General features: G+C 42.9%; 1 protein-coding gene across 4 annotated transcripts in view; it reads left to right on the top strand.

The window, feature by feature from the left end:
• Positions 1–18091, top strand: part of Frmd6 (FERM domain containing 6) — a 188264-nt gene that overhangs the window by 73900 nt on the left and 96273 nt on the right. The window lies entirely within an intron of this gene.

Genomic DNA, 18091 nt, shown 5'->3' on the forward strand with positions numbered 1-18091 from the left:
GAGGCATCAAAAGTCGTGACCAGTGCCTGGCATGTAGGATGCCTCAACAGACAGTGGCTGCGGGGCTGGAGATGGAGCTCGGTGGCCAGGCCCTTGCCTGCTATACACAGAGCCCTGGGTTCAATCCCCAGTACCGCCGATACATTAATGGACTGCTGAGTATGCCTCCTCGTCCCGTCTTCTCTTGGCACTCTTGTTGGTGCGTACACCCTGTGTCTGCCCAGAGAGCCTCCCTGCCTGTTCAGTCAATGCCTGCAAGCTGGAGGCTCCCGTGCTGCCCCCAGCCTGCCCCTTCCCTAGGTGGGGGCTCCTCAGGATTTGCCATCACACACCTTTCCTGCACACTCCAAAGCTTCTTCTGTCAGACCTTCGTCTCTGCCCCCAGCCTTGTGCGTACTGTGTGCTGAGCACCGGACAGGTGACAAGGCAGAAGGAGACACTCTGCTCTGAGGAAGCCAGCCTTTAGAGAGTCGGAGCCCTGGGAACTCACTGTCAGAAAGCAGAGGACACGTAAATGTTGTAGGGAGGAGGCACATCCCGGGGGCTTCATACTCGCCAGCCTTGGAGTGTCTTCTTTCCCGGAGATTTCACCTACCCTGTCTTCCAAACCTCCTATTGAATTTTTTTGTTGTTGTCAGTCATAGTTGTATTTTCTGATTTATTTGGTGGGGGAGTGGATAGTAGTCCTAAAAGGTAATGAATCATCCATCCAAAAATGTACCTTTGGACCAAGTCAAACTCTAACAACCTGAACAGGAAACTTGGTTATGAATATTCCAGACACTCAGGGTCAGGTTCTCTGCAAGATTCAAGGAGACCACGGCCGAGCTGATAAGGGCAGTCATTCATTTCCTCCCAGTAGGACTGTCGTCTGCTGTGTTGCAGGTCATGATTTGGGGTGCTGAGGGGCATGGTCTGTACTTTCAAGAGGTCACTTATAAGCGGAAGGGAGCAGCCCATGAACAAACAACTGCAGTACTGAGGAGTAACTGCACACAAGCATACAGATTGCTCAGGAATCATGGAAGAAACATGGGGAGGGAGGAGGGAGAGCAACAGCAAAAGAGACGCTGGGATTGGGGAATCTGAATGGATAAGATAATGCACCAGGCAGAGAAGGGCAGAACACGTGGCAAAGGAAGAGTAGCATTGCTGGCAGAATGAAAGGTGTGTGTTTGATCAGAGAGAGCTTACAGAGCTGTGGCATGGCTGAGTCCTCTGAGGAGCTCTGAGACTGGAGTTGGGGTTGGAGGAAAAGACTGGTAAGAAAATGGGCTTGCGTTTGGTTCATCTGGCTGGTGCAGGGCCTCGCCTAGCATGTTAAGAATTATGGCTCTGTCTTTGCGATCCTTAAACACATAACATGGCCCTTTTAGAAAATTCACTGGAAATCATGGATCTTCTTATCCACAAACTACATGCAAACACAGAGCTTCAGGGCTCAGAGAGCCTGAAACTCACTCCTGTCCTGGTTAGGCAGAGGAGTGTCCCCAACCCCAGCCCCCACTCCCCCAGGTCTTAAGCAGGAATGTCAGGTTCCCAGGTAGAGCCGAATTCTAGCCCTTCCACTTCCGGTTGCACCTGGCCGCAGTCACATCTGGTGTGTGTGTCACATCCGCACGATCTGGGCCTCTGGGCCCAGCTGCAGCTGTGCTGGACACTTCTGTGCACTGACTGCATTCTGGCAGTATTCTCGGGGTGACCATCCCCGTCCCTTGATCCAGGCACAGGCTCAGGACTAGGCCCAGGTCAGCCCCGAACTATGATCCGAGGGGAGGAGAGCAGGTGAGGAACGCTGCAGCTCCCCCTTCTCCAGACAACCATTCTTACAAACACTTTTCCCCGCCCCATTCTCAAATTGCTCGTGAGTGGGTAACCTCCGGCCTGTTCTCTTTTTATACCTTTAAAAAAACACAAAACTTTAATGTCGAGAGACTGACAAGCAGCAAAAGAGGTAAGAGCTTGTATTCAGTGGACCATCACTAGCTGGACATCTACTTAAATTTTTGTACTAAGAATAAAAAAGGTTTACATATAAATTCTAACGATAAACTGAATTTAAAGCAAATATGAAATTGGGAGGAAATCAGAACCAGGACCCCTGAATTTACTACAACTTGGTTTAAAGATTTTAAGGAATTTTGCAAGTCACTTTTCATTGTGCCATGTTAAATTGCAACTTTCTCTACAAAAGTTGGAATATTCAGAGTATATGAAATGCTCCTAATTTATGTTTGAAAAAAGGAAACAGTACTAACTCCCAGCTATGTAAACATGTATACTTATAGGAGGCCGATCAGTCTTCCGATCTGCCTAAAAAGGGGAGGCGACGTGGGCTAAAGAAAGGCAATGGAGACATAATTTCAAAGTTCTTGGCGGGCTGGGAGGTCAGTGCCTCAGAGTAGGCAACGACCAAGACGCTCTGGCTATTAGTTATCGGGTGCACACAGTAATTAATGGGAGGGAACATCAGGTGACTTAGAGGGTGGCGGTGATCCAACGGCGATGAGGCTCTTAGGTTGAAGAGGATCTTAGGTCGATGAGAATGGTGAGATGAGCGAAGTATTTTTACAATAGGAGGTGGGACAAGATAGCAGGCTAATAAGGAAGTTGTTCTTCCCCCAGGAGAAACCTTTCTCCTTTTAAAAAAAAATAGTACTCAGTCTCATAAAACCGGGATGTCTTCAGCTGATGTAATCTTGCCCTTGAGCAGCACAGCATCACGGGACCACTGAGGCCTCAGCTGTGTCCAGAGGCTTACGGGGTTATGTTTCTGCATGCCCTGGCCAGCCCGCAAGGTGAGCAGACATTGGGCCTTAGACAGTCCTAATCATAATTTAATTATGAAGTTATTTTCCCCAAAAAATCATATAGAATGGGTCTCGACATGTACTCCCCTGGTTCTGGGTTAGAAACTATAAAACATACATCAAGACTAAGAGACCAGAGCTTTCCAAGGTAACTCAGATGTTTGTCTTTGAGTTGGTCATTGATTGAAGAGAAAATCAGTTGATTGATGGCTACAACTTGGGCTATTGTTTCAACCGATGGTTGTGACACTGTGCAGACATGCAGGGTTTCAAAGTCCAGTAGTTGCTTAAATATCAGCATGGGAGAAACAGGACATGGGACAAGCAGGAGAATGTGTCAGGATGAATAAAATCATTGGAAGAAACAATAATCTTTCTGTTGTTCCTTGGTTCTGTGATACAGCAGAACCACTTTTTGTGGTTTCTATCTATGATCTCCAGAGTTATCAAAGCCAGGAATCCCTTTGGAGGGAGAAAAAGGAGAGACAGAGACTGGGAAGGGTCAGAAAAAAGAAAAACTACAAATGGAAAATGAAAGACATTTTAACTTTAAGCTTCTTTCTAAGTATTTTGTTTCTGTTGTTGTTTTGTCTCGTTTTACCAGTTTCCCATGGATACTTTAGAGCGGCCTTGTGGGCAGAGCTTGGCCCTACAGAGAGGGGTATTTATGCAACCCACTCTCGAGCATAAATGCTCTCTGATTGGGAGAGCAGCTGGGGGGGAGCCCAGTTCCTTCTTTGGCTCTTAAAGGTCCCATTTGTAGAGATTCTGATGTAGTGCGAGGTGTGACCTGAAAGTTAGGATTTTAAAGATCTTCCCATATACTTTCAAAACACAGCTCAAGTTGAGAACCAGGTGTTTTTCTTTTCTTACTACAACCTTATGTTTAATGTGCACAAGGATCATCTGTGAATTCATTAAAATGCAGATTCAAACTCCATAGGTCTGGGCTACAGACCAAGAGTCTACAGTTCTATGGGGTCCGCAGGTAACACATTACTGCTGTGTGAGAGGCCGACACTTTGAGGAGGAAAAGACTAGAGATCTCTGAGGTTGTTCTGACCTGTTGATGCTATGATACTATCAGGTTGATGGATTTCATGAGTTCCATGACCTAAGAGTTGCAGTGTGAATAGTTAGTGGACTATTATGCAGCCATGAAAAGTTACACTAATGAAGATACATAATAATGAGGGAATATCAGTGTGATGATGTAAAGTGAAATAAACAGTAGGAGATACATTTTTGTCTGATCACAAGCATTTCAAACAAAAATACACAGAAAAAACTGGGAAGAATTATAGCAAAAGTTAATAATGATCTTGACGGTGGTATTTTTCTTCTATTTATTTTTATACTTTTCGAGTGTTCCATAATGAAAACCACTTTCTTGGCAAACTCAGTATAATTCAAAAGAAATGACTAAAAATCTGTGTGCAAGTGGTCACACAGTGCTGGATCACCCTGTGTCTCCAAGGTACCAGGACCGCTAGAGGCTGCCCAGGGAGGCCCAAGGACAGCCTGGCCTGAGTCGCTGGTACTGGGCTCTGCCAGAGGCTCCTGGGACAGCATCTGCAGGCTGGGCATGAGCCTCTCATCCTACCAAAAGCACCCTTTGAAAAGGTGATGAAAGCTTTAGACCCAGTACTGGCCAATAGAAAGAGTGGAAGCCACATAGGTAATTTTGGCTTTCCCAATAGTTATATTTTATAAAAGTTAAAAGAGACTGATGAAATTAATTTTAACAGTAGTTTTTAGCTCAATGTATTATGATTTGGTTATTCATCAATAGAATGATTATTAATGAGCTATTTTATGTTTTTGTCACTCTAAGTCAAAATCAAATGAAAATTTGACTCATACACACATCTCAAGCTGTAGCATAATAAGCACCTTTACAATTAGACAACAACTTTGATTTTTAGGGTCTTTGGAGTTTTCTGAGCCTATTCTGGAAATAGATGACTTTCTTCACATAAGTCTTAACTTTAAATATTTTACTCACGTAGACCATAAAGTACCCGATAGAATGATAAGAATTCATGCTTGCAAGAGAAAAGATTGAACAAATCTTTTTGTTTTGCCATTTGACATTGGATGATCTACTGAAAAAGCTGGATTTTCACATTTCCTGAGACACTGTTGGTTGCAGACTTGGTGTATCAACTCTGTGGCTGTAGCTTCCAGGCTGGAAAAAAAAAAAAAAAAAAGTGTTATATATGACATTTTCTGGGTGGGTAATTTGAAATAGAATTTTAAATTCAGTGAGTTCTTTTAATTTTGTTTGGTGGCTTCCTTTCCCCTATATGCATCTGTTAGACACACATTTCAGAGAAATTTCCTGGGGCTCTGGGCCCTCCCCAAACTCCTGCATGTAAGTTCTTTAAAGCAGCACCCTCGGGAAGCATACATCTTTTGCTGTCTCAGGCAGAGTTATTTTTAGAGGCAGCATGATGTTGTATTTGAAGGAATGATCCTTCCTGTAATTGGACTGCCGAGTGATTTGGTTGTGGTCTCACATAATTATAAACCCGTGACAAAGGTCTAAGAGCCCTCAGCATATTCCCAAGGACTCTAAATCAAGGATGTGCGGGTGATCACCCACAGGTGTTTCCCTGTGCCTGTGAATACAGGCAGGGTTGATTTGTATGAAATTTGGCAGAAAGAAGGGCCAGAAAGCCAATGACTTTTTACGTTTACTCAGCTAATTAGTCAGGCAAGGGAGGATTTGACTGCCCCATGGAGGGAACTAAGCGTTTGGAGGGTGTATGAGGAGAAACCCACACTCTTAAAGGTGAGTTTCAGAGGAAAACAATGACAAGAAACAAAGTTTTCAGTAAGCTGCTACTATGAGAAGCTCGGGCTCCTTGCAGAGCTAGGTCAGCTCTGAGAAATGGTGCTGGGTTCTAAAATAAAGCAGCATATGTCATGGCATAAACTTTTATTTCTAATACTATATATAAAGCACAGGACACACTGTTGATTCTTATTTCTTCTGACTACCAATCACCATTGTTGGAGAGTATGCTGATGAGAGGAATCCTGTATTAGATTCGTTTAGAAATTAACCCTAAGCAAGTAAATGTGACATTATTCCATGGCATAATATAAAACCCCAAAGAATGTCCCAATAATTGCTCATGAAGTCTTTTGTTTGCGGTATTGGGGACTGAACCTAGGAAGCTGTGCATGCCAGGCAAGACCTGTGCTGTTGAGCTGCATCTCCACGCCTTTTTATTTTTTATTTTCAGACTGGATCTTACTAAATTGCCCAGGCTGACCTTGAATTTGTGATCCTCTTGCCTCAGCCTTTTGAGTAGCTGGGATTGCAAGTGTGTGTCACTTTGCCTGGCTGACCCAGGCCATTTCTACAGGAGTTGTCTTTTGAAACAAAAGCACAAGGACCTGTAGAAAAAGAAATTCATTTATAGCCAGGTGGACTACATCATTCTACCTAAGAAGCTAGGAGGGATATCGTTTTTGCAGCTGAATTCATCAAGCATAGCATGAGTGCCTACAATAGGCCAGGTGCTGGTGTTAACAAAGATCAAAGTAGTATATTCCTGATCTTCTGGTTGAGAGGTGAGGAGGGAAAAATCAGTAAAGAATCCCAGTTGAAAGTGTGGAATGCAACAGAAGAGTCATGACATAGCCAGTGAATTCTGGAAACATTTCAGGGAGGGTGTAGTAACTGAGCCAAGTTATAAAATATTAGTAATAAGAATCAGTCTAAATATGAGAATCTACTATTCCAGCATGTATATTACCAGAAAACAAAGGACTAAGTGGAAAGTGGATAGATGTAGGACTGGACACATAAGTAGAGATGACAAAGTATCCCAGGGATACCTTCTAAAGATGGAGAAGAACTCACCAGGATGGTGGCACACACCTGTAATCCCAGCACTCTGGGAGAGTGAGGCAGGAGGATCACAAAATTCTAGTCTAGCTTGGGCAGCTTAGTGAATTTAGCAAGACCCTGTCCCATGAAGAAAGAAATGAAGGAAAAAAGGAAAGAAAGGCTGGAAGGAAGAAAGGAGGGAAACGTGGAAGAAGGAAGAGAGAAAAGAGAAGGAAGAGAAAGAAAGAAAGGAAAGAAGGGATTGATTGGCTTAATCTTGCTTAGACACAGAAAAGAAAGATCCAACAGAAATGAAGAGAACAAACCATCAATGTTAATGGCCTCAATTCACCAATCAAAAGAAACAGGCTGGCAGAATGGATTAAGACACCAAATCCAACAGTATGCTGTGTACAAGAAACTCACTTAATCCACAAAGAAATTCATAGACTGAGAGTAAAAGGATGGAAAATAGTTCTCCGTGTGACAGGAGCCCAGAAAAAAGCAGGGGTAGCTATCTCATTGCAGACAGAATAGATTTCAAAAACTATTACTAATAGTTTCTTATTACTAATAAAATAGTTTTTAAAATTACTAATAGTTTTTCTAATTAAGAGAGACAAAGAAGGCCACTACATCCTTGTAAAGGGAACAATCCAAGAGGAGGAAATGACAATCATAAATATGTATATATTCATAGAAATGAAGAGAACAGAGACACAGAAGATATGGTAGAAAGGATATATGTTGAAATTGTCTTGAAATAGGGATGTATCCACCTCTAAGACTGGAGGGAAGAAGGGCAGCAGGGTGAAAATAGATGTAGAAAAACTTGTAAGCCAGGTGTAGTGGTGCACATTTGTAATTCCAGCATTTTAGGAGGCTGAGGCAGAAGGATCGCAAGTTCAATCCTAGCCTGTGTAATTTAGCGACAGTGAGACCCTGTCTAAAAGTTAAATAAATAAATAAATAAGGGCAGGGGTGTAGTCCAGTGTGAAGGCCCTGTGTTCACTCCTCAATTCTGGATGGGAAAACAAGCTGTGACAGGATGGGATGTTGAGATGTCTGCACTTTATGACCTTACATTTTCTGAAGTAGAAGGTGATGTTACTGGCTTAATGTGATGGTTTTAATCCTTGGCTGTAAACTGCAGTCGTCTAGGGTGCTTTAAAAAGTACTGATCCTTGGATCCACTGCCAGTGGATTCAGTTTAATGGGTCAAGCATACAGCCTGGGAACTGGGAATTTTAGAAGGTCCTGGGTTGATTTTAATGGATGCCATAGTTGAAAGGAGTGAAGGTTTGGAATAACTGCTGGGCGGTAGAGGGAATGACAAAGGAAGCTGAAGATAAGCAATGCAACTGTGAGGCAGTCTAACCTTGACATGTAAATTTAGGAAAGGCCCAGACTGCCAGGGCTGATTTTATTTTTCTCTCCAGCAGCAGAGTTAGATCAGTAAAGGAGGCTTTGGCGGGGGGCTGTCCCAAGGTGGGTTCAGATGGCCATTGGGCTTACAGAGTGAAGAACACAGCTCAAGGGAACTGGGGTTTAACACAGAGGGCTTGGGTCATTTCTTTGCATCTAGGCTGGGCGTGGAAGAAAGTGAGAAAGGAAGCAGCCCATCCCAATTCCACGGTAACCTTACATTTCTGCTAGTGGATGTTCTAATAAACAGGAATAAGGACCAAAAAAAAAAAAAAAAGTAAGTAACCAATGCTTAGGAGAAACCAAGAAACCACATACTGCACTGCCAAATAATTAGCTGTTGGATAACCTAGAGATGACCGTGCATGTTACTGTAAAGACACATGGCAATACAATGTCAAGAGCTGAATTCCTTCTCCGTGCCTTTTTGAAAATTGCCTTATATGCTCATGAACGAAAACAGTAGAGCACGTTTATGATGGATGTGGCTTTCTGTTTGTCCTGCGAGGCTGCTCCTAAATCATTAGGGGAGCTGTGTGGTGGCCCCCTTGCTTTCCACAGGGACAGGCAGCTTTGCTCTCCCTCGGCAAGGGAGTGACCTACGATTGAACCACTGTGCACGAACACAGTGAGTCATTGTTCTGGCAGAATTCCCTGCTCACTACACGCATTTTGACCTACCTTTGGAATGTGGGAACACTGACCTTACATACGATGGCCCACAGAAAAGTGGCTCCATCAGAGACTTTACTTCGGATCAACAGGCAGTGGGAGGACGGGAAAGGAAAGGGGACAGCAGGAGAAGAAGTGGCAGATGCAGAGGGAAGAAAGGGAACCATGATGAAGAGTTCGTAAGTCCTTCTATCTGCAGTGTTGCTCAATACGGGAAACCTGAGTCAGTGAGCTCAATATGGTAACAACTGCATGTTAGTGAGCTAACCAATAGGACCTGTCCTTAGAATGTAAAATATATTTAATATAATGTGTTGAGCTAGTCTAATCTCTTGGTACCTCCAACTTTCTTATGATAAAAAAGAATGATTATAATGTTACTACCTCATAGGGTTGTTGAGGGATAAAAATGAGTTAATACAGTTGGAGTAATAATCAGAGACACAAGAACAGATCAGTATAATAGGATTTTTTTTTTTTTTTTGAGAAGGGTCTCACTATGTAGTTGAGACTGACCTGGAACTCACTATGTAGCCCAGGCTGGTCTCGAACTCACAGCGATCCTCCTGCCTCAGCCTCCCGAGGGCTGGGATTACAGGCATGCGCCACCACGCCCGGCTCAATAGGATTTTGAATGTTCCCAACACAAACAACTGATATAACTCTGAGGAGAGAGATGACACCCATTTTCCTGATCTGATCATTACGCTATATGCTTGTATCGAAATACCATACTACACCCCATTAATATGTATAATTACAATGTGTCGATCAAAGTATATTAATAATAAGAGCAATAAATTTTAATCATTGTTATTATTATTTTTCTTTGTATTAGGTAGCTCTGAATTTGAGTGTAAACCTCCTGTCCCCACTTATTTTTCTTTAAGCCTGTCTCACTACCTGGGAAAGGAGTATTAAAAACATCTGGTCAATAGGTAAATGAATTTATGGAAATTTGCCACATACACATGTATGACAGTAATGCTTCATTTTTTTTATAAAAATTTAGTGAGTATTTAGTAAATGCCTGCATTGAGCCAGAATAGAAATGGTGTCTGTCCTTCTGGAGTCTATAGTCTGTGGGAGAAGTTAGACATTTTATATAGAGAAAGAGGCCTTGTATAACATGAATATGATATAATAATAAAATATATTAGTACAATATAACCTAATAGTATGTATAAAATTCACAATCGTGAGGGTTTTGAAAAAGAAATAAGGTATTATATTTGAGATAACAGTTACATCCTCTGGGTACATTACGTTACCTATGTTAGTCTGAGTGCAGGACTGCTGAGGATTTACATTTAATTTAGATCTAAGGGTAGAAGGAAATCTGTCAGTGTCTAAGGTGGGGCGCTGGGCAGGGAGAGGAGAACAAGAAAATGTCCAGGGCCATTGCAGACACCAAAGGCCAAAGCAGCTGGAGTTGAGGGCACCAGGGGAGAAGTGGCCAGAAGTCCAGACCCTCTTAGAGACAGCTTGCTCATATTTATTTGCTCCTTTAAAAGGTCATGCTGCCTGTTGTGAGCAGAATACATTGGAGAGAAGCAAGCGGGGACAGAGAGAGACCAATTGGGGGGCTGTTGATAGAGTCCTGCAAAGACACGGTGGAGGCTTGGGACCATCACAGAGCTGGGGACGGGGGGAAAGGGGCGGAGCCAGTCTACCCTGGAAGTGAAGCTGACAGGACGTGGTGCTGGGAGGAAGGGGGAGGGGAAGCGCTAAGAGGAACCCAAAATGACACCCAGGCTGGGGCGCTGGGCAGACAGATGGTTGCCACCACTGACTGAAATGAGGAAGTCCACAGACGGAGCAGGTGTGGTTGGGAAGATGATTGCGTGTTATTTGCTTTCAGATTTATTTAATTACAATGGAAACAATTTTAATCCATTGTATCCAGTAAATTATTATAATGTAATTACATATAAATGTACTTGTGTGAAGAATTAGTTTCATCTGATGTGAAATATATGCGTGCATAAGATTGCGTCTGTATACATTTATAAATATATTTTAATAAAGTAGTCTCTATGTTTAATAAGTTTCAAATAATTGGTTTTGAGATAAAAATCTAATCAATCAGGTAGTGTAGAATTCTCTTGTCTGTTATTTTGTTATAGTTTGAAGCTTCTGCAACTTCTCTCATTCTCTGTGTGTGCTAGAAATTTCATTGTAAAATTTCCTAGTCTTGATTCAGTAAAATGAGAGATCTTTTGTGTATTTATGTTAAAACATGAATTTAAAGGCTAGGGATGTAGCTCAGTGGTAGAGCACTTGCCTAGCATGCATCAGGTCCTTGGTTCAATCCCCAGTACTGGGAAAAAAATGAATTTACATCTATATAGCAGCTGAGCAATATGAAGGAACATTTATTTTTAACAAATGCACAGGAGGCCACAGTCCAAGCAGCGAACACCTAACACATATACCCTGCGTGATTCTTTACTGTGGATTGCTGTTTATGAAACAACATAGTTGGGCTTTGAGGTATAAAGAAGAGGGAGGGGAGGGAAGAGGAGGAAGAACAGAATCGAAGGATAAGGAGAGAAAAGAGGAAGGAAAGAAAGGGGCGGCAGAGACAGAGAGGAGGAGGAGGAGAAAATAGAGAAGGAGGAGAGAGGAGAGGAGAGGACACCAGATCCTGGGTTTCCTTTTAATAAATTTGAGGCCAACACATCAACAGAATACCATTTGGAAGAGTTATCATAAATATGATGAGAAAGATGTCTTCCTAAACATCCCATTAACACCAACGCCCCCACCATCACCACCTCAGAGAACCATCCCTTGCGACTTCTAAAGTGCCAGAGACAGATGGGAACTCAGACATTGTCCACTCCCAGAGCACAAAAGTCCTTAGCTAATGGACATTGTGTGACTGGAACCTAGGACTTGAATCTGTCAAGATGTTCAGGGAGTTTTGTACTTTCCAGTAGCTGGCTGGCTGTACCTACCAAAATTATATCAGCTACTTTAGATACTTTTTGGATTGTCTGAAATAACTCAACAGCTGGATTCCATGTGTCTCCTTTTAGGGGCTTAATGTTACTCCATGGTGGGGGAGTTGGAAAGTGACCAGCAGATCTTCAGAGTCGTAGACAAGTTCTTTTCCTTGTGGCACTGTATTCAGGTTGTCCGAGAGAGAGCCAGGCTGTCACCTGTACTCGATAGTGTCACCTGCACCTTTTTACTTTCAGGGGCGACCAGCGAAGGGCTGTGTGATAAGACCACAGGCCGTATTTATGAACCTGGGTCCCTCCCTTGCAAATTGAAGCAAATGAACTAAATAGTCCACTGGAGATTTCTTCCAGGTCTATCTTTCCACAGCTTTTACTCTCCTCCCTGGGAACTCTGTTCAGACACCACGAGGATTGGCTTGCCTCGCCGTGTGGAGGTCATCCAAACCTGATTTCCACTCAGCTTGGTCTGTGTATTCCACTTTTAAATTGGCCTGGGAACTTCTCCTCTAAAATTTACAGCTGGGTGAAATAAATCCATCAAGGGCAGCTAATTAGCACAACGGTAGCTGCCAGCAGTAACTTAGGAAGGAAGTTCTACAAGGGTAGAGGGAAATGATCCTCCCCAGACCACAAAAAAGTTCCACTGATTTGGTACATGGTTTGGGCTGGAGATTGGGTGCCAGGGCGAAGGGCAGAGGGTGAAGACCAAGTCCTTTTCTCTGGGAAAGGCCTGATTCCCAAGTGAATTGCATGAAAGGGCCACTGTGTCTCTCTATTTAGAACAAAGTTAGGCCCCCTGGCCATACGTTTGCCTGTGCCCCATCAGCCAGGACTTCGGGAGCCAGCAGGCCATAGCCATCATTTCTCAGCTCCCCAGGATGTCACCCTTCCTGAGGAGACTTGCCCGCTCATGAAGGCTGTGGTTCACGGAGCTGTGGCAGTCAGGGAGATGTACAGACCCAGGCCGCTCCTACTTCCCAGGGCTCCCAGGGAGCTCAAGTGACTATGGTGCCGTGAGCCAAGGTCCCCAAGCCACATTGTACACATACTGTGGGTGGCAAGCTGGCACTGGCCTTAGCAGTCTGGGCAGTGCAGCCATCCTTGTCTCCGAGTTCTGGTGCTTCCAGAGACAGTTCTCAAGTAGGAAATAGTAAATTCAAGGAGAAGCAGCATCCAGGCCAGCTGCCTTGCCGGTTTGCTGATAGAATCAACTTTGTTTGCTGCAATGGGGCTTTCACATCACCACATTCCAGAGCTGAAGTATAATTACTTTAAACACAGAGTGGCATTTAACCACGCCACTGTTTATGTGCCCAAGTCAGCACTCAGAGGAAACCTCCTTTCAAGATTTAACTTTTTGATGTTCCCTTGACACTGCATGTGACTGTGGAAGGGAAAATAAGCCTGGTACTTTGTGCTTGAGGTGATGACTCTGAGGCTGTTTGTGTGGAGCTGGACTCTGTAGCCTGTCAACAAGGAGGCTGTTTGATGGCCCGCAGTCTGGCTCTGTGTGGGAACATGGTTTCTTCTGCCTTGCTGACCTGCCTGTCTTTCTCTAGTAAAGAACTGACACGGGGTGACCCATCAGGGCCAAGTCCAGGAGCACATAACATGCAGGTTTCACCCAAAGCCTAGATACCCAGACAACCTTTTCAAGTAGACCAGAATGTCCTGCTTCTCCACCCCAGAGGTTGTTCAGGAAGATGGGTGGGTCTAGGATTAGATGGTATTACTTACAGACTCTTAGCTCTCTAAATGAAAGAAGCCATGCACACCAATGACTGATGTTTCAAAATGTTTTTTTGTAGTGCTGGGATCAAACCCATAGCCCCATTCATGCTAGGCAAGCACCCAACCACTGAACCATACCCCCATCCCCAGTTTAAATTTATACCATACCAAAACAGTGCCTTTTAAGAAGATAGAAAAATGTACAGCAGAACTGTAAGTAAGTCAATGTGATTCCCCAACTTCATAGTCGGGAAACAGATGCAGCCAAGCATAGCTGAGGCAGAAAAGCCACTGAAGGTGCTAAAGTTAGAAATGAAAGCTTCTGACCTGGGCCAAACCTTGGTGGTCACAGAAGGGACCAACATAAATAAGGTGACCATCTCATCGATCATGCAAAGCAGAACTGTTTTTAGAATCAAAAGGGAATTATTAAAATGTCACCAAGAATAACAGGCACAACCCGGGACTGATCTGGCAAACCAGAACTTATATCCATGCCATTCTCACGCAGCCTTCACCACATCTGGGTAAAGTGGGAAGCCAACCAAGTGTGAGCCTCAGATCCCTCACTTGTGTGGGGTTCTGAGAGAGCTGGGAATGGCCAGAACTTGTAGACTACTCGGTGTAGAATGACCACCGTCAGGAAGTGTCCCTACATAGCATATTTCTGGTAACTCATCTAAGAGGTAGAATCCCAAATTTCCAAGCCTTCAGTGACTGGTTGTCATTTTTCCTGTTCAAATAATTATTCTCTCTTGCATTTAGTGTTACACACATAATTTAAATTCATTTTCTTAAAGAGCATCCCCCACTCAGGCCCTGTCTCCTGCCCAAATTATATAAGCTTCAGACTACACCTTGTGGAAGGGCACCTGTTTAGGTGGGGTGGTCTGGAGAGAGAAATAGGAATCAGCCAACCTAACAGGTACAGATCAGGTGATTACTAATTTTGCTACACTCATACCAGTGAATTTTGGATAAAGCCACTACTAAAATCTGCTCTAGAGGAGACTAATCTGCCAGTTGGAGCTGGACTTGTCATAGTTGAAGGAAAAGGACTACCAGTAGTCCTGATTCCTAGTCCTTGGTTACAGGAAGAAAATGAAAGATTGGTTCATTGGAATAAGTGTGAGCTTCAAGCCCTTTTATAGCTGAACAAACCACAACTCACACATGTAGTACAAGGTCAACTCAGGTTCCAGAGAATTTATTCTTATTCACAACACCCTAGAGATTCAACCCAAAGCAAACTTTGGGAGTCCTGAAGCAGAATTCTTTCTCTGTACTGACTCATTTTTGTGGCATTGTAATTTTCCACCATAAGGTCTTCAGTTGATTTGAATGTACAGTGAAATCAAATAATACCTGCTTCTCATAAAATGGGTCAAATTTTAAAATCCATTGACCTCCAAACACATATTAAAGCAACATCTCAGGTGTATGGAATGTGAGGAAAAAATAGGTGGTTGATAAAACAAAGCAAACAAGACAAAAATGACCTTGGTGGAACTCCTGGACATATTTGAAGGAATGAAATGAAATTCTCACACAGCAGAATCTCTGCCTTAGTGAGTTACACATTTTGAACCAGTTGGCCCACACGTTTCCTGACTGCCAATCAAGGATTTGACCTTTAAAATGGGCCCCCGAGGACCACAGAACCAAAAACTCAAGTACACAAGATTGTGAGAACTAGACTCCCCGTTGGTCTCTCTAAAGGCTGTAGTTCTGCAAACCACTTAGCCCTCTTCTATCTCTGTCACCTTTTGTATTTTGCAAAGGTCACATGTATTTCTTTTTTCTGTCTATCCTGTCTCTGAATGTGCTGTTCTTCAATTAGCCTCATTGCATCTTCCAACCTGGATGGTTCCTCATTACCCTTCAGTTTTCCTAAATAAAGTTTTCCTGACTTTCTAAACACTGTTTAGCATCTCATTCCTGATCATATCGAGGCACCATGTGTTGTGTGATGAAGTTTTTTTGATTTACATCTTTTACTAGACAATGCATGGACTGAGTGTAAAGACTGTGTTTGCTATGGGTATAGTAGATGTTCAAGAAGTGTTGGATAAAAGGGCCAAGTAAGAGGCAGAACAAGAACACAAGTGGCACTTTTAAGGAAAGAACTGTTTGGTGGCTCTGGAAATGCAGAGTCAAAGAATTTCCATGGACCAGATTCTGCTGTTTCCCAACTTAAAGATGACAGCTCTTCCTGAGAATACTATATGGGTAATACTATTCAAATGTTGGTATAAAGAAATACTCCACAAAGATGTGGGGAATTCTGACTGATATATTAAAGGTTAAGTTGAACTCTTTTATTTCTGAATTTTCTCTCTCTTTCATTGCTAGTTTCTAATATTGCTCCTAATATTGAGACGGATCTATAGGGCGCATCTATGTGTGTCCATGCGTGTGTGTGTGCGAGTGTTATACTACTGTGGGATACACACGTCTACCCTGCTGCTCTGTCTTATAAAATGGTTTCTGGGAGGTTCTGTTTCCCAATGAATCAGAGCATCTTGCAGAGCTGCTTTAGGCCAGCCTCAGAAGCCTAGAGGGATGTTTCTCATTTGCCCTTATAAATTGCAGCACCGAAACAGCTAAACATCAATCAGCTTCAGATCTTATATGCACCGCAAGTTAGTAAAATGAATTCTTTAAGTTCAAATTGGAGCTGGAGGGAGGTTGGGAAATTCTTTCCAGAAGGCAAACCTGCCTTCTTAAAACTCACTGAAATAATGGTTTATCCCAGGGTTGTATAATTTAAAACTGGGTAATTAAACACACTGAAAAATTTTTGCAAACTATCCAGGAAGCAGAAAAATTGTAATGATGATTAAAAAGTGACATGATATAGCTTGAAAATGCTGAAGCCAGGTATATTAGATGATAACTCCCACTGTACTACAAGAGCCAGCATTATGCTAATTTTAAAGCAGCCCCATTCACTACGTACTGTTTCTGTAGTGCAGAATGAGTGGAGAGGGAGGCAAGTAGGCAGCTGGAGGGAAACTTCATGTGCACAGTCAATATTTTTGAACACTTGGCATCTTACTTCCAGCAGCCTTCATAGTGAGAGTGAGGTAAATTGGTTATTTTCTCAATTTTTTTATTAGTATATGCTTGTATTACATAGGGAACACATTCACTGGGGGAGAAATGGGAGGATCAAAAGTTGATCCTCTTTACTCCTCTCTCCTGTCTCCCCACTATCCAGAGCCCCTTCCCATTCTTTCAAAGAACTAACTTTGGGGGGGGTGGAGTGGGAATTGGCTATATATTTTTCTGTCTTAAAAATTAATTCACAAGAGGTTTAAAATTTTGTACTGTTTCGCTTGCAGAAGGTAAATGAAACCTAGAACTGAAAACAGAACCCAGAATTCTAATATTTCTAGGCTGGTAGTTGTCCCAGGACTCTTCTGGGATTCCCAGAAGATTTTTTTTAATGCTTTAATGATGGCTAAAAAACAGGCATACTTCCATCCATGGCAGGAAGCAGTGCCTAGATAACTCTTTGCTGGAATCTGGCTGAATTTACCTAGTGTCACAAAGATCTGCTAGACCATACAAAAGATTTCTATAACTTTCCAATCTTTCAGTGTCTGAGCAAAAAACTCCATCTCTCCAATCAGGTGGTCCTTTTCTTTGATACAACATGCTTCTTCTGTGTTAGATTTTAAATGGCCCCCAAACTCTGATGTGCTTGGCGATGGAGCCTGATCAGAGCAGGGAAGCCACTGGAAGGTGACCTGGAAGGATTGTAGTCTTGTTCCCAGCTCCTCCTCCTCTCTGTTTCCCAGCTGGCCTGGGGTAAGGAGCTTTTCTCTGTCATGTCCCTCCACCCTGCCATTTCTGCCTTAGAGTCAGCTGACTAGGGACTGAACCCACCAAAATCTGTAAGCCAAATAAACCTTTCGTCTGTGAAGTTGTGGGTGGTAGGTACTTTGTTGCTGGGATGGGAAAGCGACCAATACAGTGCTCATACCTTCTTTGATGTCTTTTTAAAACATTCTTTCCTTTATCCACTGTTTATCCAAACTTGCCTTCTGTCAGGGTCACATCACTGAGGAAGCTTCGCTCATTTTCTTTACCTCAAATTAACTTTGTCCTTCTCTAAATTCTCCTAGTACTTACTGTCTGAATCATTCTTTTTCTCACTTAATTCCATTCTGTTTCTCTCTACTGCATTATAAGAGCCCAAAGAATGAGGTCCGTGTCTTATTTTTTGGAGTTGTCATGGCCTAAGTTCATGCTCAGCATTAAATAGGCAAGATGAGTATTTGTTCAAGCAGCCAAAAAATCCTCCAGTCCTTGGTGGTACTCCAAGGCCTGATGAGAGCAAGATAGCACAATGGAAAGAAAGCACACAGATTTCAAGTCTGACAGAACTTTTTAACCTCTCTCACCCCAATTTTTGTTGTTGTTTCATTCTGTTTCTTGTAAATAGGAATGAGAACACCTACCTTGGCAACTTGTCAGGGTTAGAAATAATAAATGGGTAATAAATGGGAAATGACAAGTACAGTGCCTCCTGTACAGAGATTCTCAATAAATGGTGATTGTTGTTCATGTACCAAGACCTGGAAAAGAATTACCCTATTTTATATTAGTTTGCCAAACAGATTAGAGTGTTGTAAGATATT

Source organism: Fukomys damarensis, unplaced genomic scaffold (assembly GCF_012274545.1).
Source record: "Fukomys damarensis isolate Sample0158 unplaced genomic scaffold, DMR_v1.0_HiC HiC_scaffold_17, whole genome shotgun sequence".
Taxonomy (NCBI): Eukaryota; Metazoa; Chordata; class Mammalia; order Rodentia; family Bathyergidae; genus Fukomys; species Fukomys damarensis.